Consider the following 22,886-nt stretch of genomic DNA (forward strand, 5'->3'; position numbering starts at 1 on the left):
ATGAGTGTGTTGTTTGCTCTGCTCAGTAAAGTATCCAAACAGTCTGTCCTGTGAACACCTACATTAATGTAGACGTTAGCAATAGTTACTTTGGCGTACTGTGGAAGGGAGATTTCAAGCGCCAACTCAGTCAGGGAGAATAACTTTCTGCGAGAGTGATCCCCGGTGACATATTTTTGTAGAGGTCATAGTTATTAACCCACCACCCCTGTCAATAATTCGGTCTACCTTGAAAACACGGATTTTTTTCATTGAAAACGATTTAAGTGGAGAGAGCTACGTTTCTTGCAAAATCACAATATCTGGATTATGTTTCTGAAGTATTTCAAGATTCGTGAGAGAAGAAAGTACGGAACGACAATTCCATTGCTGGACTGTTAGACCCGCCATGATTACTGACAGATGGAAGAGGCAGCAACAGCCTCCGTTAGCACATCACTCTGGGGGATTACTTTGGAGGTCCTTTCTTTGCTTTGATTTGCGGAACTGCTGACTTCGAGGGCGAGGAAGAAGCTCGACGCATCTGGGAAGGACAGAGCATTTCAACGTCCGTGTTACAGATATCTGCGCGAGAGACACTGCTAGGAGCGCTGTTGACAGACGGGACTTGGGGTGTGTCAGGAGGGGTCATGGAGTCCCTCTTACTAGCAGCACAATTTGGGAGCGATGCAGGTGTCACCGCCGAAATTGATGATTGAGAAGGCAGATAGAGGCCTGCAACAAGGTGAGATAAAGCCTCGGTGAAGTTGCAGAGGATTCGCTCGACCAGCACAGAAAGAGCCTGTTCTACTGAGGACAATATCGAAGTAGTCAAACTTGACTCTATATTTGCAGCAGAGCTTCGCGCACGGCTAGAATATGTATTATTCTTCCGATCCAGAAGTTCATACGCATCTGCTCTCGAGAATCGCTTCGCTTGAATGATATCTAGCAGGCTTTGTTCGTCAGCTCGCTTCGAGCAGTTGGCATCATCAGCTGAGTGGTAGTTACACTTGCAGACGCAACACTGGGGCTGATCAGAGGAGCAGCTGTCATCCGAATGCCCTTCTCCACAAAAACGGCAGTGGGTCGCCGGTTTACACGCATTACCACTGTGATCGAACCGTCAGCAGTTGGTGCATTGAAGTGGACGAGGTTGCAGAGGATCCACACGATACACTACTGCCTAGACCATGAGCTCAGAAGGACAGGAGGTGCCAGAAAAAGTATTTATAACCGATTCTGTCGCTACACGCACACCATTTAATTCTCTACAGCACCGTTAGACAGAAAGAGCCCCACACCTGCATCCTGAAACTCGTCCAGTATTTCCTGTGGGGAAGATGCTGGGTCCACACCACGAACAATATCTTTGGAGCATGCGAGCTTTTCAGGAATGAATGCTTACACCGCTAATGACTGAAACAGTTTGCACTGGAGCAGGTCTGTGACGCAAGAAATGTCAGAGAACTGAAAACAATGCCTCTACGGCCGAACGATCGCACCTCAGAGATTTGGATGTAGTGGGTAGTCAGAGACCTTAGCTCCTGCTTAAGAACCTTAGAGTATTTCATCTTGATCATTCCTTCACCGATCGGTACGAGCGCCACAGGGATGACAATTCCATTTTTCCTAAAAAGCTCCAGTGGCAAGCTTTGGGTGGGCAAGCTGGTGAACCAGGCTGCCGACCCTCCGCCCGGGGAGGTCAGCGACATACCTGAGCCAAACGCTCCCTCAATTTCGCATTAACCGCGCCTACAAACTTAGCCTTAGACCTGGCCAAATCCGCCAAGCAGAACAGCCTCACCAGAGATTCGCACGCCGGCACCACCAGGAAACCACAGGCACCACAGGAAACACCCGTTCAGAGCCGTTCAGAACACCATTCGCAGTCGCACCGTCCACTGTCCTAGTCATAGCGCGTATACACGAGCTGCTTCTTTGTCGTTTAACCCCTGTTCTATTTTTAGCCATTTCGCTCTGTTTCTGCCGCCATGCATGTTTATGTACCTTACATGGGTGTTAAATTTGCTTTTATCAGTTTTCTTCTCCGACATCTGTGAGGTGCAGACCAAGTCGTTGGGCGATTTTTGAGTGCTTTGCGTTGACAGTAGTGTGTCAACAGCGGAGCGCTGCAAGTGCCAGCCCAGACTTGCGCGTGTGCTCGTGCGAATGGTATTGGCGAGGAGACACCTGTGAAGAGCGTGGCGAGGACGAGGAGCGGAGAGCTGACTTGTCAGAAAACCTAGGTGTGAAGGAAGACACTGGAGATCGTGTCATTTAACCATGGAGGTTGCAGCTGTCGGACGTTGGGTCTGTGCTGCCGTGGACATCCCTTGGATCAGCGACGTGAACCTCCTGCGTTCCTTTCAAGCGTGGAGGTGGCAGCTCATGGACTGAGGGTCCGTGCTGCCGAGAGGCTTCCTTGGATAGCCTATAGTTTGGCCAATGGCATTTTGGTACTCCGTCGATGAGTCTTAGCCACGCTTCTCCTGCTGATGTCAAGTTCTTGGGAACGGGAGTCCACCGGCGTCTTCCGGTGGTCCTTTTCGCTCCTACTACCACCTGGCTCTCTTCCGCCGCTTCCTCCAACGAACCGCCAACGATGCGTCGCAATTCATCCATCGGCGTCTGCCCTGTCTACAAGACATCCCCGCCTAACATGGGATGCTCAATAGCTGGTGAAATCTTTCCTTTAACCAGTAGTCTTGTACGCGTGTTGAGTGTGCGTTATTTCTGTTTGTTTCTTATCGGCTCTTTTCGTTTAAATTATAAATACGGCTTCCTTTTGCTTTCTCTGATCTGTTTCTTCTCTTGCTCGAACCGGCACGCGGTAGTGCTCTCCTATGGCAGTCGGGGACGCGTTAACGATTCGCGACACCCTCCTAGTGGTCATTTTGTAGGGCTCAGCCGCCATTGTTACGCGTTATACCTCGCTTGTACCTACCCCTACGCCCTGTTTCGAACGGCGACAGCCAGTCTTTATTAGCAACGGCGATAGCAAGTCTCGCCTGCTGGCAGCCGACGCTTACGCTTCTACTCGGGGGCTCCGAGTAACTCGATGGTGATCGCTCCCCGGCTTGCCGTCAAGGACCACGCGAACTGGACCGAGGTGTCAGCTGGTTCCTATTAGCAAGCTTCGCCCGGTCGGAGTATGGCATCCGAAAGAGCGGAGGCCTGAAGGACGCCGCCGCAGCGAGCAAGCGGCTGTTATTTTTCCCAATCGCCGTGACTTTATCGGGGAACAAAAGGGGATCATTTCCAGTAGCTCTTCGGCGTTGTACCACCGCGACGGGCTGGCGGGCGTCAGCCCCAATCATCACACGCATCGTACGACAAACAGCTACTTTCGGCCTCTCTTCCCGACCTTGCGTTCTGGCTTTGCGCGTTGGCTGTCATCTGGTGAAGAGCAGGTGTCCTCATCGCGTCCGAGTCCTCATGTGGCCAGATAAAATCACCTTTCGCAGTCGACGTGAACCCGACGGCATCCTCCTCTCTCCAAGGCTCAACATTTGATGGGGGCTTGTTCATACGTGCGGTGGTGTGAGATTGTGCGTAGAAGTGAAAGTTTCAGGCCGCTCCCACCCGGGCGAGGGCGTCCTCAGCCTGGGCAATCTAGGGAAGATGAACATTATAAAACCTGACCGCGTGCATCCGGATAGATCCCCACTTTTGATCCTCGTGCTTGTAAAAATTTAAATAAACCTACTGTAGAGTTTTGATCTTCAAGAGAGTCTGACAACGTCCTTCGGAGACGGGACCAGCGGTCCTGAACGAGTCAGACTACTCAAGGGCCCGTTCGTCTCCAACTCTGGTGGCACCGGTGACGTTGAAGCGCAATCCCCAGCAGGGGTGGCCCGCGGTGGGGCTGAAGCCCCATTCCCAGCAACTGGTGGCACTGATGGGATGAACCGTGTGACATGGTTCTCCATTTACAGGTGAGTGTTTGGTTTTTTCTTTGGATCCTCCATGCTTCAAATTCTGGATTAACAATTTGAACTGCTGGTTGATCGGACGTTTGTATGTAGCACAAGGGTAGTTGCTTAGAATCACCATGAGCTATCAAAGCCAATATTTAAAAGCAGTGATCACAGATCTAATAAAATTGCCAAAGTCGGACTTGCTGTTGTTATGCGAGTAACTGTAAATTATACAGTTGCAGGGCAAAGTAACAAAACTTGAGCTATGTGGGTCCATTTGTAAGCATGTCGAGAATAGTGATCAACTTGAAGCGATAAGAGCGTACACTCGAAGATGAGAAAAGGCGGCTCGCAATGCTGTCACATATATTAAGGAGCCTAAAAAATTTTAAAGGAAAAAGGTGTGAAGAAGACGACGCGAATTAACCGAAGAATAAAGAAGAGGAAGAAGAAGCATTCGTTGAAGTGGAGAGAGATGATTGGTGGAGAAGCATACCGTGACGTGGAGAGAGATGATTGGTGGAGAAGAGAAGACGACGACAAGGCTTACGTGGACTAACACCCAGGCTATAAAAGGGCGAGCGAGAGCGAGGGACAGGGGAAGCAGCAGAGAAGCGGAGGCTCCAGCAGATCAGGGCCACATCGGCTGGAAGAGAGCGACGCCGGCTACTGCTCCGGTGAGCTCGCGTTCTACGACATCGCATCGTGGGCTTTCTGCCGCGCCTGAGCCCGTTCCGAGGAGTCAACGGAAGACGCTGCCACCTGCTACGGCCAGGGGTATCTCCAGCGCTGTTGCCATCCATCCGGGGGGTGCCCCCAACGCCAGCAACACCATCATCACCTCCACGGGCGCTTGGACCTGGAGCTTATACGACGCAGCCAGCGACGCCGCCACCAAAGCCAACAACACCGGCATCACCTCCACGTGCGCTTGGACCGGGAGCTTGTACGACGCAGCCCGCGACGCCAGCGCGACCACGTTGAACACCGCCAGCGACGCCAGCCCAAGCACTGCGAACGCCGCCTCGACGCCGCTTACTGGATCCAAACAACGCCGCATCCACACCGAACGAACCGTGAGCACGAACGCCGTCCGCTAATAGTAGAACACTAGTAGTAGACGCTAGTAGCAGTGTGCCCGGGTCGTGTGTATTTATAGTCTTTATGTTTTGTGTTAGTTTTGTTAGTTTTAATCTAGTGTGTGTGCCACGTAGGGTGTAATAAATGTGCGTTTGTGTGAGTACACCCGTCGCCTAGTCTATTCTTTCAGTCGGAGCGTTCTCCGGAGAGGTTCGTCACAAAGATAAGTGGCGAGCCTGTGCCAGGATACATTTCCTTTTTCTTTTTTGCTTTGTCTCAGATTTTTCCGATCTCTCGACGGCAGAAAGTATGGACTTGGCAAAAACGTTAGAGCTGCCGCTCAAGCTAGGGTTAAGCAAGGAAGAGGCGATTCGTTTCTGTGACGAGGAGAAAGAAGAGGCAACAAGGCAGAGAGAGGAAATGGCGCAGGCACGCGCAGACGCTCGTGAAGCAGAAGAGCGCGAGGCGAAAAGAGCTCGCGAGGCGGAAGAGCGAGAAGAGAAAAGAGCTCGCGAGGCGGAAAAGCGAGAAGAGAAAAGAGCTCGCGAGGCAGAGAGAAGAGCTCGTGAGGCAGAAGAACAGGAGAAAAGAAGGATAGAACGGGAGGAGTTTATTTTGTGGAAACAGGCGCATGTCGGGGGAGGATATGAGGAGATCACGGACAATGATCAGCGTTTCTTAGCGGGTACAGAATCTCCTAGACCAGCCAGAGTTTGCCCAAGGAAGCTGATGGCTTCTTTTGATGACAAGAGAGATGATTTGGATGCATATCTGCAACGATTCGAGCGGACAGCTTTGGGGCAAGGCTGGGAGTGCAGTGAATGGGCCACGGCATTAAGCATGTGTTTAGTTGGAGAGGCGCTGAATGTGTTTGGAAGGATGCCCGCTGCTGATTCCATGGACTACAAGAAAGTAAAAAAGGCACTCCTCCAAAGATTCAGGCTTATGGCAGAGGGTTTTCGTGAGAGATTTCGCTCCACGAAACCTGAGGATTCGGAAATCGTGGAGCAGTTCTCCTGCAGGCTGACCAGCTATTTTGATAGGTGGCTTGATATGTCAAACACAGAAAAGAGTTTTGAAGGTGTGCGTGACAAGCTGGTCACAGAGCAATTTTTAGCGCGTTGCAGCTCAAAGCTGGCGCTATTCCTGAAGGAAAGAAAGTTGTGTTCGATGGAAGAGTTCGCCGACACTGCTGACCAATTCCTCGAGGCTCAAGGGCTAAGAAATTCGAGTAAGGCAAAGGAGGAAACCCAAAAGACCTTAGAGACAGATGCCGCAAAACCAAGATCATATGGCGGTGCGTCTAAGCCGCCAGTAAGGTGTTTTCTCTGCGGCAAGGTGGGACACCGTGCAGCTGACTGTCGGACTAGTAGCGCTGCCCAGAAAACACAGGTTGTGTGTCAAGGTTGAAAGAGGAGGGGTCATACTCTGGATGAGTGCCCTATACAGAACGCAGGACCGAGCTGCATGCGTTGTCGACTCAAGAGTAGAACTTGTCACGCCACCCGAAGTTCTACAGCTGAAAGGAGAGCAAACGCTGCTGGAAAATGAGGCAGTGAGTGAAACACCCAAGTCGAAAGCAGCAATGCCATGGAGGTTGGGCAAATAGGGAACCGTCCTATATTGGTGCTTAGAGACAGCGGAGCTAACACAGTCTTTTTCGTAGAAACCTGGTGAAGGACGAGGATCTTACAGGGAAGCGTCGGCCGTCACTCTTGTAGATAGCACAGTAAGGTACCTTCCTGAAGCCAGGATCCTAGTGTCCACGCCATATTATACTGGGCAGGTAGTGGCAAAATGCGTAGATTAACCCATCTACGATCTCAACTTGGGGAACATTACGGGTGCAAAAAGTGTCGAAGACCCCGATCCCGAGTGGAAGATGCTCGACGTTGAAGAACATCCAAAGGAGGAAAGGCCTGCGACAGCTTAGACGGGTGCAGTCAGTTTCTCGTCGGCAGTGGAGACAAGAGCTCAAGCGACAGCCCGAGCAACGCAGCGTCCGCTCTCTACTCCTGGTGCGATGTGCTTGAGCGTAACACGGGGAGAAATTGCAATTAGGCAAAATGAAGACCCGAGCCTGAAGACCTGCTTCGAAAGAGTCGGGGAAAAAGTGAAAAGAAAGAAGTGTCGTTCGTCATTCGAATATCAATTGGTAAATGGTCTTCTGCACAGGGAATGTATATTTAGTTCAGGAAGGCGTGTCCAACAGCTGGTGTTACCGAGAGATATGAGAGAGACCGTGCTACGCTTAGGACATGACGCCATTATGGCCGGACACCAGGGTGTTCAAAAAACGGTGTCTAGGATCACCGAGAAGTTCTTTTGGCCGGGGGTTGAGAGTGACGTTAAGCGCTTTGTTCGCTCACGTGATGTGTGCCAGCGCACAGTTCCGAAGGGAAGAGTTGGTCCCGTACCTCTCGGAAAGATGCCAACCATCGACCTACCGTTTCAGTGAGTTGCAACTGACATTGTGGGGCCAATCTCTCCAGTATCCGCCAAAGGCAATAGATATGTGCTTACTGTCGTTGACGTGGCCACTCGTTATCCTGACGCTATTCCACTGAGAACTGTTGACAGTATCCAAGTGGCGGAGGGTCTTGTGGAAATGTTTTCACGTTATGGGTTCCCGAGGGAAATTTTGAGTGACCGGGGCTCGAAATTCACATCGGAACTAATGAAGGAGGTTTACCGCTTTTGTCAGTAAGGCAGTTACTGACGACGCCTTACCATCCCATGTGTAATGGGCTTGTAGAGCGTTTCAACGGCACCCTCAAAAATATGATAAAGAAAATGTGCCAGGAGAGACCTACTGATTGGGATAGGTATCTCCCAGCTCTTTTGTTCGCTTACCGCGAAGTACCACAAACGAGTCTTGGTTTCTCACCCTTTGAGATGTTGTAGGGGAGAACCGTTAGAAGTCCACTTGCAATACTCAAGGAAATGTGGGCTAATAAAGAGATTTCTTCAGATATTAAGACAACATACACATACGTGTTGAAGTTGCGGAATAGATTGAAGGAAACATGCAGGCTTGCACATCAAAGGCTGGAAAACGCGCGTGAACGCCACGAGAGATGTTATGAAAAGAAAGCCATTAACAGAAATCTGAATCCGGGCGACAGGGTTCTTGTGTTGCTACCCATGGATCATGATAAGTTCATGATGCATTGGAAGACCCGCACCTTGTGACGCGGAAGAAAAAGGAGATGGATTATGAGGTAGTGATAGATGGCACAAAGAGGGTTTTCTAATGTTAATATGTTGAAGAAATATGGAGAACGAGGTCCCGTACGGCGGTACGCCCCCAGGGCAAGTTCTTCGGTAGTGACTGAGGAGACAGGTGATGCTGCCGAGGTGTCCATGTTCAGTGGGAAGAAAAACGCAGGAGGGGATGAGGTACTGAAGAAGTCCAATTTGAATGCAGACAGAGGATTACAGCCCTACTCCAAATCAAGAAGGAGACGTTGTGGGATGGGCCAAGCCAAATAGAGGTCATATGTCACAAATTAGACTTGTATAGAGATAGAGCTAACTGGTCAGCTTTGGGTGTCTATGGGATATATCATGTTGCTGTGTTAATGTCTCTCTTGGATTTACCTTGTTGTTGTTGCTATTGTTGGTGTTATGTGATCATACAAAGGAGTGTGTTGTGGACACGAACATGTTTATTAAGGACTCTGTACAGACAGCGGCAGTGGTGTGTTAGTGTTCTGAACACGCCATTTGGTGTGCTGTGTTCGTGGTGTGCGTTTTGTGTGTGCTGGACCTCTGCGGTGTACTGTGTGCTGAACCAGAATCGCCACAGAAGATAATCGGCTGGCTGGTTGGCTTGAAGATGAGGATGACTTGAGCAGTTTTTCATGGAAAAACTCTTGAGAGAGGGGGCCCTTGTCACATATATTAAGGAGCCTAAATTAAATTTTAAAGGAAAAAGGTGCGAAGAAGACGACGCGAATTAACCGAAGAATAAAGAAGAGGATGAAGCATTCGTTGAGGTGGAGAGAGATGATTGGTGGAGAAGCATACGGTGACGTGGAGAGAGATGATTGGTGGTGAAGAGAAGACGACAACAAGCCTTACGTGGACTAACACCGAGGCTATAAAAGGGCGAGCGAAAGCGAGACACAGGGGAAACAGCAGAGAAGCGGAGGCTCCAGCAGGTCAGGGTCCCATCGGCTGGAAGAGAGCGACGCCGGCTACTGCTCCGGTGAGCTCGCGCTCTACGACATCGCATCGTGGACTTCCTGCCGTGTCTGAGCCCGTTCCGGGGAGTCAACGGAGGACGCTACCACCTGCTAAGGCCAGGGGTATCTCCAGCGCTGTTGCCATCCATCCGGGGGGTGCCCCCAACGCCAACAACACCGGCATCACCTCCACGGGCGCTTGAACCTGGAGCTTATACGACGCAGTCAGCGACGCCGCCACCAAAGCCAACAACACCGGCATCATCTCCACGGGCGCTTGGACCGGGAGCTTGTACGACGCAGCCAGCGACGCCAGCCCGAGCACGTCGAACACCGCCAGCGACGCCAGCCCAAGCACGGCGAACACCGCCTCGACGCCGCCTACTGGATCCATACAACGCCGCAGCCACACCGAGCGAACCGTGAGCACGAACGCCGTCCGCTAATAGTAGAACACTATTAGTAGACGCTAGTAGCAGTGTGCCCGTGTCGTGCGTAGTTATAGTCTTTGCGTTTTGTGTTAGTTTTGTTAGTTGTACTCTAGTGTGTGTGCCACGTAGGGTGTATTAAATGTGCGTTTGTGTGGGTACACCCGTCACCTAGTCCATTCTTTCAGTCGGAGTGTTCTCCGGAGAGGTCCGCGACAGATGCTCATTGGGTTTAATGCGGACGAAGCAGCGAAAAGGGAGGTTACCTCCATCCAGAGAGAGCCCTCAACGTTCAAGTTCATCGCCGAGTTGGATAGGCATGGCTCCGGAATACAGGATTGCGAAATGGCGCACAACCGGCATGGATGACACACGACAAACCGAGGCCAAAAGGAAGTGGTTACACTGCCGTCAGAGAGTCAGCTAGGTGTGCCTCGGCGACAGCTCATTCAGAAAACGCGAGAAAAGGTCACGGACGGCATCGGACCAAGCCGACCTAAGGAAGAGTGCCCAAAGTAAATAAACAGTTCGTAGTCCAATTAGGTACTCGCAAGCCTGCAATTAAGGGCCTAGAAGTGTAGTCTAGCCGGCACGGACAGGTTAGAAAAAGAGAGCTCTGTACACACGCTGTGCAGTGAAAACAGAAAACGTAGCCGAGTTGGTTAAGCGCGGGAATCCTAGAAAGGGGCCTGTAAAGACGACTAAACCGGCACGGGTGGAAAAGGGACAATGTCCCTAAAGCTAAAGGTTCGAAAAGGGTAACAAAGCGGAGCCCTTTAAGGATCATGAATCGTGGCAACTGCGAGATGGCTACCTCAGCGAAGCTGGCGCACGAAGATTGCGGACCTGTAGGTGTATTGAAATGCAGCATTGAAAGCCACGCTGAGAAAGAGGACAAGAGCCCGATTCTAGACAAGCAGTGCGTTTCTGATGAAAGCACTCGGAGCGATAGGCAGGCTGCGGAAGACTACCTTCAGGGGAGCGAACGGCCCAACTCGGGGGCAGCTGAAGGTCCGTTTGTCAGCTGTGTGGAGCTGACACTCTGCTGCGAAGGCAAAGATGCCAGCTTTGAATTGGATGAAGGTTTCCGAGGTGCGACTGAATACCTAAAGGAAGCGAGTTTTAATCAGGAGACGCGCATGGAACAGTCAAGGCTGGAGAAAAGAAAAAAAGCAAGAACCCAGACGAAGCGGTTGAAATATCAGGCCCTAAATTCAGGTGCGCAGACAGGTCCCCATGTTAGCACAGATGAAAGTGAGAAAGAAGGGAAAGAAAAACCTTCCCGCGTTCAACCTCGTAAATTTGCGGCTAAGGCTACTGGTCCCGCGAAATGCACGGATTCTTCTAAACATGACCGCAGTAACAGAAATTGACGACCGCACCTTGAAATCTGAACAGGAGCCAGGTTTTTTAAAGGGCAATGGCCTGCGGGAAGTCCAAGACCACCTCGAGCTGACAGAAAGGTGGAAAAGAAAAAAAGGAAAGCGGAAAGCAAGATCAGCGGGCGCTAGGTTGCGCGACACTCAGCGCATGGGATCAAAGGGATCGCGCAAAAGATACCACGCATACAGGCGTGTCTGGCGTGTACTTAAGTAGAAGAATGGGCCCTTTACTTTCGGCGCTGTATTCCAGGAAGCGGGCAGGGCGAAAGGGTTGCCGAACTTCGGGCTTGGGGCGAGAACAAAGAGCAGCTTCTCGCGCTGGTCAGAGCACATTACCCAGTGTCGGTTCTCGCCTTTGCATGCGCTACCAAGGCCTTCGGAGGGCGTCGAGGCTATGTGGAGAGGGCAGTAGCGATCAGGGTCCGTATTCCGAGCTTGTGTCATATTAAAAAGCGTCATAATATGCCGTAACGGGCACATCTGATTGGTCGAAACACCGGAAGCGGATGTGGTGGTTCGGATGCAGCGAAAAGGGTCGAAGAAACCGGACGGTGACGTCAAACACATAGCGTAAGCAGCATATGCTCGACAGCCCAACATGGCGGCGCGCTCTGATGTGGAGCCTCTTGCTTCAAAGTGGACTCGTCGATGTTACTGCGTATTTCGGCCCGTGAACTGGATATAAACTGGGTACGGAACTTTCGCTTCGCCTTGTCTTGCCTATAACAAATTAGAGGGACGATTAATTCGGCCTGTTTTCTGTTTCGTTGGATGATTCGGTAGCTCCTAGGCCTAAGGAGCACCGGTTTGTTGCAGAAACTGTTCTCTTCATTCAAACTGGATGGCGCCACTAACAGCGAGTTAGCTCGTCTGCGCATGGTGTATGGTTTATGAGGGTTTAACGTCTCAAAGCGACTCAGGCTATGAGAGATGCCGTAGTGAAGGGCCCGGGAAATTTCGACCACCGGGAGTTTTTTAAAGTGCAGTGACATCGCACAGTACACGGGCCACTAGAATTTCGCCTCCATCGAAATTCGACGGCCGCAGCCATGATCAAACAAGCGTCTTTCGGGCCAGCAGCCGAGCGCCGTAACCACTCAGCCACCGCGGCGGCTCTTCTCCGTATGTTGAATGACGTAACATAAAGCCGAGTGACCCGCAAAATTCGTGTGTTTACTGCGCGCAAACATCCATTTCCTATTCTGGAGCTCTCTATTAGCCCTTGAAGCGTCCTGCATCATGATCGCGTGTAATGTCTGTCCGCGTAAAATCATTCAGGTGCACGGATGGTCCATCGCCAGCGTTTGACAAGCTAGAGGTGATTTCTTGGGGTCCCTTACGGTTTTCGATAGCTGCAGTGGTGGGGCTCTGCATCACTGAGGTCGCGAGTTGTCTTGTAAGTTAGTTTTAAGGCGTCAATAGGCATGCGCGCGCTTCGTACCATGGCGAACCTTTGAAAACTTGGCCTGCGAAGTCTCCCAACGCATATACCATGATAAACAGTAAGGAGATTTTTTTAGCTCATTCCTTTTATTTATTTGCAGTGTCTGCTTAAAATGAATGAAAAAACGTAAATTACCGCCTGCACGTCAGTCCGATCACAGCACCAATTTACATTCAGTAAATAGTGTATATATGACCTCTCCCTATGTCCTTTCTTGCTGTCCCCTCACCTCTTTCATTTCCCTTCTTCATACTGCCTTCTATCCTTTATTTCCGCTGCCCCAGCTCAGGTGCCGCCGATACAGTGATGGCAGATGCCGGGGTGAGCCAAAATCTTTTAACTTCCTTTTTATTATATTTTTGATTAAACACTTACTACTACTACATGTTGCAAACGGCAAGTCGTCATGGCTTCTTGGTTCAGACCGGCACGAAGCGCGCATTGTGCAGCGAGTGAGTGCATGCTACAAATTTTCCTCTCCGTTCCCTTTTCCTCAAAATAAATGTAAAACGCCGTTTTTGCGAACAAGCTAGCTGCCTTTTATTTATCATCAGCGATCGACGGCTGTAGGTGCTGCCTTCTGTCACTGAAAACCATGCGTTGTTGCGTACAATATTTTCTTGTTTAATTACAGCTCCGGCCTTTACGGTGCAGAAGGAGTGCCTTAATTATATTGTTTGTAGATGATGAAGTAAATTAGGTAAAGCTGCTTTGATATTACTCTTTTTTTATGGAATCCTATGCGCAACCAAACTTCTTTCTGAATGTTTCTTCTGTCGCATTGGTCGCGTTCTTTTTCTCGGAAAAGAGAAAAAGCATCGCTGGACGTTTCGCTGCGGCAACCGCACCGCAGTGACATCCTGCCGCCGCTCACGGTCGCAACCGAACCGATATCCACTTCCGGTTTTTTTTACCAATAAGGTGTGGCAGCTACGGCTGATTATGACGCTTTTTATTATGACACAAACTCGGAACGCGGCCCCAGGAATGGTTTTTAAAGCGAAAGCTTTACTAGCCGCGATCTTGCGATTTTGCCGTGGTGGCGCTCCGAGGAGGCACATGACGTCACAACGCGCGCCTCGCCGCGGATATTTTTCTCTCTCTCGCTTTCTAGTCACTACTGCGCATGCGCAACTATTAGCACCAAGCCACAGGTGTTCCACTACTGCGCCGCGCCTTTCCTCAAAGTCCAACTTTCAATATTCAGTTTTCTCTTTCATCACGCGCAGAACCAGGACAAATTTCTTATTCTGTAAATAGTTTGTGTATATTACTTATCCCCTATCCTCTCTTCCGGTCACCTCACCTCTTTCATTTCATTTCTACATCCTGCCTGGTATTCCTTATTTCCCCTGCCCCAGCCCAAGTCCTTCAGTATCCATGACAGATGCCGGGGCTAGCAAAAATCTCTTCTGTATTTTCTATTATTAATTTTAATTAAAACAGCTTACTACTACTACTATTTCTTCTTTTTTCCCTCCTTCTTTTATTCTTTCTTTTACGGCGTGGTTCTGGTGTCCACCGATATATGTGAGACGGTAACTGTGCCATTTCCTCTCCTCAAAAACCAAACAAAACAAACTGAAGAAGTTGGCACGGAACAACGAGGACAAGCGAGGCAAACAAAGACGAGCGCTATTCACAACTGATGATTTATTCCAGACAATGCTCGAATAAATAGAGAAACCAACAATAACAAAAACAAACAAACGTCATGAACACCACATGTTACCCCGTGAATCCCAATGATTTGGTTAGGAACAGATACTCCCTATCAGAGAAGCGGACGGAAGTCTGACTAATGCACATATCGCCGCTGATGCGCATATGTCTGGAATAAACCTAAAACCTTCAGTTGTGAGTAGCGCTCGCCTTTGTTTGTCTCGCTTGTCCTCGTTGTTCCGCGCCAACTTCTTCAGTATGCATATCAACCAACTAGCCCAACTTTCTTCTCTCCAAACAAAACAAGCCAACGGCGTTCATAGAGTTCATTGGCGTTGACAGCTTTGCAAAGGCAGTTCATTTTCACGAAAGGAAACGCGCACAACCGGCTCCATCGGTCAGTGGAGGCCTCAATCTCGCTTTCATGTACAATGGCTTTGTGTCAAAAGCCTGCTTTGATTGCGCTCCGCACACAGGATAGGCATCGCACCCTCCCTGCCACCCTGGTAAGGTGGCATGCAGTTAATGGTTGATCGTGAGAGATTGATCACCAAATGAACGCTGCGGCCTAGCTATTGCTGCATTTTCCCATGTCAACCACAACGCTGTCAGCGCTAATGCATTCAGGCCCCATCTCTCTCTCAACACCGCCATTTGCGCCAAAGCACGAATGAGGAGGCATCCGCATATCTAGGGAGCCAGTTATGCGCCCTTCCTTTCCTCAAAGCAATCGCCGTCTAGAACATTGTCAACGCCAACGACAATGAACACAGTGAACGCCGACATCTTACGCTTTGTATATCCTGGATTAGCTGTGAGCTAATCCACATTACTTTTTTTAGTTGCCTTTTGTCACTAGTTGACAGCAGTAATATCAGTCAGAGCGCAACCCCGGCGGGCTGGTCTGAAAGGTTAATGCTTTTAACGCGAGGGTGTGAGTCCGCTTTCGCCCAGCGTACCCACTTTAAGTCGGTGTTTTTTTTATTCCTATTTTTATATTTTGTGTTGTGTATCCGGAGAAGGAAAGAATACTTTTTCTTAGGCTAACGATTCGGAGTTGATTGAATATGGTAGTCTTTTCTTATAACTTCGATAAAAGTTATTGTGCCAATGACTTAGCAATGAAGAGTGTCAAGTTGGGGTACTACCAAATGACAAGGGCACTCACAAGAATGCAGCTAGAGTCGTGTAGACAAGACGTTGATTCCTTAATTGAAATTGTTCGCTACAGACGGTTTTTATCTGTGCATTTTGGCGCATGTTTGCTTTTGTGCGTTCAGTAGATTCGTGCGTGTCAAACTTGGATGAGATACCAAACATTTGTTGCTACATTAACGACAGTGTAGCTAATGCATTGCAGGCGGAATGAAACTACGTTCATTTGTTCGCATTTGTGCACTCGTGTTTTGCGGCGCGTGGTTAGCTAGCCGTTTGTGTTTTTCGAAGATTAACCGAATGAAGTGAGATTGCAAAATTTGGCGAACAACAGGTGTACCAGCTTTGGGTACAGGTTATGGTGACGAGGTGCAGCATTGACTCAATGAGTTTAACAGAGGCCTTTCGCCAGTACGGGAATGAGTAATAATAGTGATGCGAAGCTGTATATTTGAGAGTTCAACTGGGAGCATTGATTCTCAGTCTCGAGCGTTCAAGCTTTTTTGGGACGAACCTGTAGATTAATCTGAGCTTGGCTCAAATTTTAATCAGACTTTAGATATTCGGGTGGTATAGGGGGATCAGAGCTTTGACACTCCACCTCTCATCGTACAACATGGCAGTCTGTCTTCGGCGATCTCAAATGGGACGCGAACGCTTGCGTTCACCCTAATCTGGAGTAAAATTGAGAGGTCAGTATTCTGTAGCAGGATTTTGTATGGCACTAGAGAGAAGCCTGGTGGGTCCTGATTGAATTTCGTGTGCTTACATTTCGAGAAGTGCTTTGTTTGGAGCGTTCCACCTATGATTTCCTGAATTCGTGGTTTGGTGCTTTGGGTTTGCTTTGGGAGTTGATGGTGCAAGCCAGGAAAAGAACGTGGCGTATGTTCATCTCTTCCTGCCCAGCGGTCGTCAACGCTGGCCAGACGAGATTTTTCGGACCACGGAGGAGCTGATCTAAACGGCGACAGCCAATCTGGGTTAGCAATGGCGGCAGCAAGTCTCGTCTGCTGGCAGCCGACACTTATGCTTACTGGGGGGCTTCGAGGAACTCGATGGTGATCGCTCTCCGGCTTGCCGTCAAGGACCACGCGAACTGGCCCGAGGTGTCAGCTGGTTCCAATTAGCAAGCTTTGCCTGGTAGGAGTATGGAATCCGAAAGAGCGGAGGCCTGAAGGACGCCGCCGCAGCGAGCAAGCGGCCGTTAGCTTCCTCAATCGCAGTGGCTGTGTCGGGGAACAAAAGGGGCTCATTTTCGGTGGCTCTTCGACGTTGTAGTACCACGACGGGCTGGCGAGCGTCGTCCCCAACCATCACACGCATTGTACGACAAACGGCCACTTTTGGTCTCTCTTCCCGACCTTGCGTTCTGGCCTTGCGCGTTCGCTGTCATCTGGTGAAGAACAGGTGTCATCATCGCGTCGGAATCTTCAGCTAGCCAGATAACATCACTTTTCGCAGTAGACGTGAACCCGACGGCATCCTCCTCTCTTCCAGGCTCAACGTGTGATGGGGGCTTGTCCAGACGTGCGGTGGTGTGAGATTGTGCGTACAAGTGAAAGTTTCAGGCCGCTCCCACCCCGGCGAGGGCGTCCTACACCTGGGCACTCTAGGGAAGATGAACGTTATAAAATTCGACCGCGAGTGCATTCGGATATATCCCCACTTTTGATCCTCGTGCTTGTAGAAATGTTAATAAACCTACTGTACAGTTCCCTCTTTAAGAGAGTCTGACAACGTCCTTGGGAGACGGGACCTGCGGTCCTGAACGAGTCAGACTACTCAAGGGCCCGTCCGTCTCCAAGTCTGGTGGCACTAGTGGCGTCGAAGCACAATCCCCAGAAGTGATGTCCTGCGGTGGGCTTGAACCTCCATCTCTAACTGCCCTGAGCCGCAGTGGAACGCCAAAATAGCTACTGCCCGGACTGCCAGGCGCCAGCCGATCTCTCCTCCTAGCTTTCCAATAAAATAGATGGTATTTCATGTATAGCCTCTGCGAAGCCTTCCCAATGCAGTTCCCTGTTTATGACTGCCACTTCAAAGTCCTTCTCTTGGCTTTAATTTTTATCCACGACTAAATGCCAAAACGTCGTTTGCAACTTCTTTGTTCCTGTGTGCACCACTGTGCGCACCGCTGGTGCAAACCACACCAACTGTGCACATCACGATCTGCACTTGCTGTGCTATCGCCCTTATATCGTACTCCGTCCCCTAATGTTTCTACTACTTTAGAGGCTTGACCATGCAGGACATCATTTAGCCCCGTCGCTACCACTACCAAATTGCGCCCTGCCACTTTCTCAGAAAGTTCACTTTTTGTCTCTCTGAGTACAGCGTCCATTGTCCTGCCTGGGAACTCCCCGACTGCTATCTGCTTATCACCCTTCATACGCGCAATTACAGTTCTTTTGCACCTCTTCATGTTTGAGTCACCAGCAATATGCACTAGGGTATTCCCTTCCTCTCTCCGAACTTCCACATTATGTTGCCTCGTATCATTGACTGGGACCTCATGCCTAATGGTTAGCTTGTTCCGCTTTTCTCCATCGCCTCCAGACTTCCTAGCTGCCACCTGTGCGTAGCTGTTGCTCTCTGAACCTCCACAACTTACTTTCCTATTGCTCTTCATGTCAGCGCAGGCCCCATCTATGTGGCTGGCGCTGCAATTTTGCATCCAACAATTGACTAAGCTGTTCTTGAAGTTTGCGCTTCTCTGCCCTCTCTACGTGTAGATCTCTTTCTAGAGCATTCATGGGTATTGCGAGGTTGGCATTCGCTTGGTAAGCCCTGCCCAGGCGTGCGCTTATTACGCAGCATTCGCACATAAAATCCGCGCATACGGTCTCCTCTACCGATTAGAACCGCGCTTCCTTAAAAATCACCGACGTCTCACACTCCTTTCATTTAAAATTCAGTTGTTTGACAATCTTACTAGCACTCGATTACTGCTACCACAAAACGTTAGAATATCTACTTGCTCGAAAAACACTTGCAAGCACGCGCTGAAATAAAATTCTGACTACCGCAAAAGCCGATCACCTACAAAAAGAACAACTACCTCTTGAAACTAATTAACTCACAAAGGAACGCTGCAAATCTATATATAACTGCCGGCTAGAAAAAACCCGGCCGTTAAATCACTGACCCGCTCTTTCGTGAGAACTTCACCCAATTACCCTCAATATAAGAACTACCCTAACTAAAACAAGCTTAAATCTAAGGTCTCAAAATATAAAGGGAAAGAAATCTATTTCACGTAGTCACGGCGCTCTCGAACTCATTAGTGCGTCCGGTCCCTGTTCCCACGCTCAATCCGTCGGTCACTAGAATCAGTGCAAAATTTTAAGAGCACCGCAAAACTGTTTTCTGATGGCAACAGCCGCAGTCAGGCGCCATTTCCCTTTCAGGCCGCCGGACCGTCGCCGTCGGAACTGCGAGAGACCACCGCCGTTGGCTTGCAACAGTAGCCCGGCGCAAAGTGAGAAAGTGTGTTGGTGAAACAGCGAAAATTGCAAGCGCCTACGGTCGCTTATCAATGTTTCGATCGCCTCGACTTCTGCGTGGTATGGTGTTTAGAGTGACTGGATGTGAAAAAACTTGTGAAGCGCCAGAAACCCAGAAATGAAGAAAAGACTTCGAAGCGACAGAGCTCCCTGAAACGATGACTTGCTTTGCATTAGCGACGCTAAGTGAAGCAGAAGGCTCGTGGGAACAGCATAAAGAAGACTAATATACTGCGCAGTAACCACGTTCACAGTGTCATTTAATGTCGTTTGAATCACCATCGCTGCGCAAGGGACGCCGAGTAGGTTGTCTTGACAAAGCGCATTTGTTTGCGTAAACTTCGCCTTCAGTGCTGTCATTACACAAGTAAGAGTATCGCAATACTTGGTGCTCATAAATTTTTAATCAAGTAAGGTGCTTGCAAAGGATGCAAAGTCGCGAACACAAAACAAATATAGTTGGCCAGTTATTCTAGTCAAACACGGCAGCCACCACGCTTTAGGAAATCTGCTAGCAACTGCAAGAGCAGTTAACTAGAAATAAATATTACTTTAATTGTGCACGTAAGTTTCAGGTATCTGCACATTCACAATAAAAACTTAACAAGGAAGCAGAGCGGTCGCACACTCGCGCACAGACTAAATGTGGTGATGATGAATATTGTAAAATTTATGGCGCAAGGGCATCTAAGGCCAAAGAATGCCAAGGCAAAAGGCATACGCACTATATGTATTTTTGTATAACTGAATACAGACGGACCTGTTATCGACTAAATACATAGTTCACTTATTTTGTGGGTAGCTTTTACAAGATCCCACAAGCACAATGAACGCGGAATGTTCCCAATCGCGTGCGCCATACTGCGTTACATTTCAATACCTGTTTAAATTATGTAAACTGTGCGCATTTTGCGTATTTCCTGCCGTTATTTTACGACTAACGAAACAGAATGTGTAACAAATAGATGAACCAATTTAACTCGCAAAAGCGGATGTTCTTTAATGGCACGAAGTTTTCCTGCCCGATTCTATGCAGCCACATTGATCATAGTTGCAGAAAATTTTTTCTCTCAGGAATACAGAAAATCGGTTTTCTCGACTCAGTCCTGTTGCTGCACCCAAAGGTACAGCAGCCAGGCATGATGTCGTGAAATTGATCGCGTTTTCGCGTCCACGAGCAGCTGTAAGAGAGCAACTCCAGCAGAAGACATCTATTCCGCCTGCTCGTTTGGAAGGGTGACCCGCATCAGCCATTCGGCTCGACGGCGGCACGTGGAAAAGGAAGCCGATATACTAAATAACTTCTAGTGACTCTATCGGATGCTAATCGATGGTTAGACGGATGGATGGATGGATGGATGGATGGATGGATGGACGGACGGACGGACGGACGGACGGACGGACGGACGGACGGACGGACGGACGGACGGACGGACGGACGGACGGACGGCCGGATGGATGGATGGATGGATGAATACGACAGAAAGCTTTAAATCGGGCGGTGGCTCAAGCCAGCTAGACATCACTTATGAAATTTTACTCTTGCCTTGATTTTAGCCACCAATCACACAACCTTCGCTTGGTTACTTCTACAAGCTTAAAATCTACTTTCCCTTCACTGTATATAAACCCCAATGCCTTGGATAAATCAACCCCGCTGCTTTCCACTGCAAGGTGAGGCCATTTAAAGAAAAGTATCAAGTATTCAGCCGTTTCCTCCTCTCCGCACGCAACGCACAACGTGTCTATCTCGTGGTACATGACTCTGTCTTCGTCCGCAAAACTCCCGTCCTGACCTCAAACAAACAGCTTCCACTACAGTTATCAAAGATATTCTTTTTGGAAATTTCCTGCTTAAAAATCCTGTATGTTCCCAATGCTTATTTCGTCAGCATCGCCGTTTTCCACAGAGCTCTCTGTGTTTCTTTAACCTTTTCTTATCCGGTAATTGCTGCTTTGCCCCCCTACTGCTGTCAAGATATTTGCTTGTCAATTTTCTAGTTCGATTTCTCCATTTCGTGTCAACATTCCTTATATAGAGGTATCTGAAATCTTTCCTAGCCCACTGCTTTTCCCTCATTTTTCTCAATCGCTCCTCAAATGCTATCTTACTGCTAGCTTCTCTGCTTTCTAACGACGCCCATCCCATATCACCTTGTACCCCCTGATTTGGTGTATTGCCATATGGTCCCAAAGCTAGCCACACTACGCCAAGTTGATTAATTTCTAACCTTCCTTGAACATCTGGTTTCACGCACAGGACCGCATTACCAAAAGTTAGGCTAGGAACAATCGCCCTGTTCCAGATCCCTCTTACTACTTCACACATATTGTAATTCCACCGTGCCCTTTTTTATGACAGCTGTGCTCCTACTAGCTCTATTCATTACATATTTTTCATGCTCTGTCATACACTCAGCACCGTTATTTATCCACACGCCAAGATGCTTGTACTCATTCTCTAGTTCTTAAGTGAACTCCTGTATGCTATGCTCGCCGCCCTGATCATTTAATATCTTGACTGCCGATTTTTTCTTACTAAATTTAAAACCTAATCTATCTCCCTCTGAACCGCATGTCTATCAACTTCTGTAAATCTTCATAGTTGTCGGCCATTAGCACTATACCATCTGTGTAGATTAGTCCCGGTAATGACTGTTCAATCAATTCCTCTTGCTTGAAAAAGAAAAGATGCAGCCTAGTCCGCTCCTCTCTAGCTAGGTCTCCAACCCTTGCAGGTACAACAAGAATAACAAAGGAGACAGAGGAGATCTTTGCCTAAGCCCCCGCTGTATCTCTACAAACTCTGATACGTTTTTCCCCATTTTATAAGCACTCTGTTACCTTCATATATATCTTTTAAATATATTTATATATGAGCCACTTGGTTGGACGGCAACTAGTGGCAAGAGACGGAAATGCGCTGGTGACAATAGGGACTATACAAAATAGATCGCGCCATCTAGTGAAAGCGAATGTGACCAAGTCGGCCATATTGCATAGGCGATGAGCGCAGACGACGGTACCGACGCTACAACGGCACAACATTGTGGCTCGCTCGGCACGCAGGTGTATATTGCAGCTTTTGTTCCCTTTTTGTCGCAAAGATGCCGTTTCACTGCTTGGATGCACTGTGTAAACAGCGTGGAGTCACCACTCGTGGAGTCACAGCAACGGAAACAAGGTATGTACTATCGAGACATAAGTGCCCAGGACGTGGCGCTGACGGCCGGAGCAAGTCGGCCTAAAGTCAGACTCCATCGGTGCGCTCTATTGCGATTTGTCACCTGGTTCGATATAAAGCTTGCGCCCTAGCTTCGACGCTAGCCTCTACTTGCTGGCGCGTTCGCGCGAGTCGCATTTTTTTATTCGGAACATACTGCTAGCCTCTCTCGAGGCTGTTGCTGGAATGGGGACAGATTGGTTTTCTTTTTTAGGTACGTCCCAAAGGAAAAAAATCACGAAGGAGGTTCACAGGACTGAAATAATAGTGTAAAGGGACAATCAGGGGACACAGTTTCAAAATACATGACGCAAGTGAACTCCTGTATGCTATGCTCGCCGCCCTGATCATTTAATATCTTGACTGCCGATTTTTTCTTACTAAATTTAAAACCTAATCTATCTCCCTCTGAACCGCATGTCTATCAACTTCTGTAAATCTTCATAGTTGTCGGCCATTAGCACTATACCATCTGTGTAGATTAGTCCCGGTAATGACTGTTCAATCAATTCCTCTTGCTTGAAAAAGAAAAGATGCAGCCTAGTCCGCTCCTCTCTAGCTAGGTCTCCAACCCTTGCAGGTACAACAAGAATAACAAAGGAGACAGAGGAGATCTTTGCCTAAGCCCCCGCTGTATCTCTACAAACTCTGATACGTTTTTCCCCATTTTATAAGCACTCTGTTACCTTCATATATATCTTTTAAATATATTTATATATGAGCCACTTGGTTGGACGGCAACTAGTGGCAAGAGACGGAAATGCGCTGGTGACAATAGGGACTATACAAAATAGATCGCGCCATCTAGTGAAAGCGAATGTGACCAAGTCGGCCATATTGCATAGGCGATGAGCGCAGACGACGGTACCGACGCTACAACGGCACAACATTGTGGCTCGCTCGGCACGCAGGTGTATATTGCA

General features: G+C 49.0%; 1 protein-coding gene and 1 pseudogene across 1 annotated transcript in view; one reads left to right on the forward strand and one right to left on the reverse strand.

Annotated features, from left to right (window-relative positions):
- The window catches only part of LOC144135085 (uncharacterized), a 942,878-nt gene that overhangs the window by 31,634 nt on the left and 888,358 nt on the right, over positions 1 to 22,886 (reverse strand). The window lies entirely within an intron of this gene.
- LOC144133662 (uncharacterized) overlaps positions 10,380 to 22,886 on the forward strand; it is a 34,705-nt pseudogene continuing 22,198 nt past the window's right edge.

This window comes from Amblyomma americanum, chromosome 5 (assembly GCF_052857255.1).
Source record: "Amblyomma americanum isolate KBUSLIRL-KWMA chromosome 5, ASM5285725v1, whole genome shotgun sequence".
Taxonomy (NCBI): domain Eukaryota; kingdom Metazoa; phylum Arthropoda; class Arachnida; order Ixodida; family Ixodidae; genus Amblyomma; species Amblyomma americanum.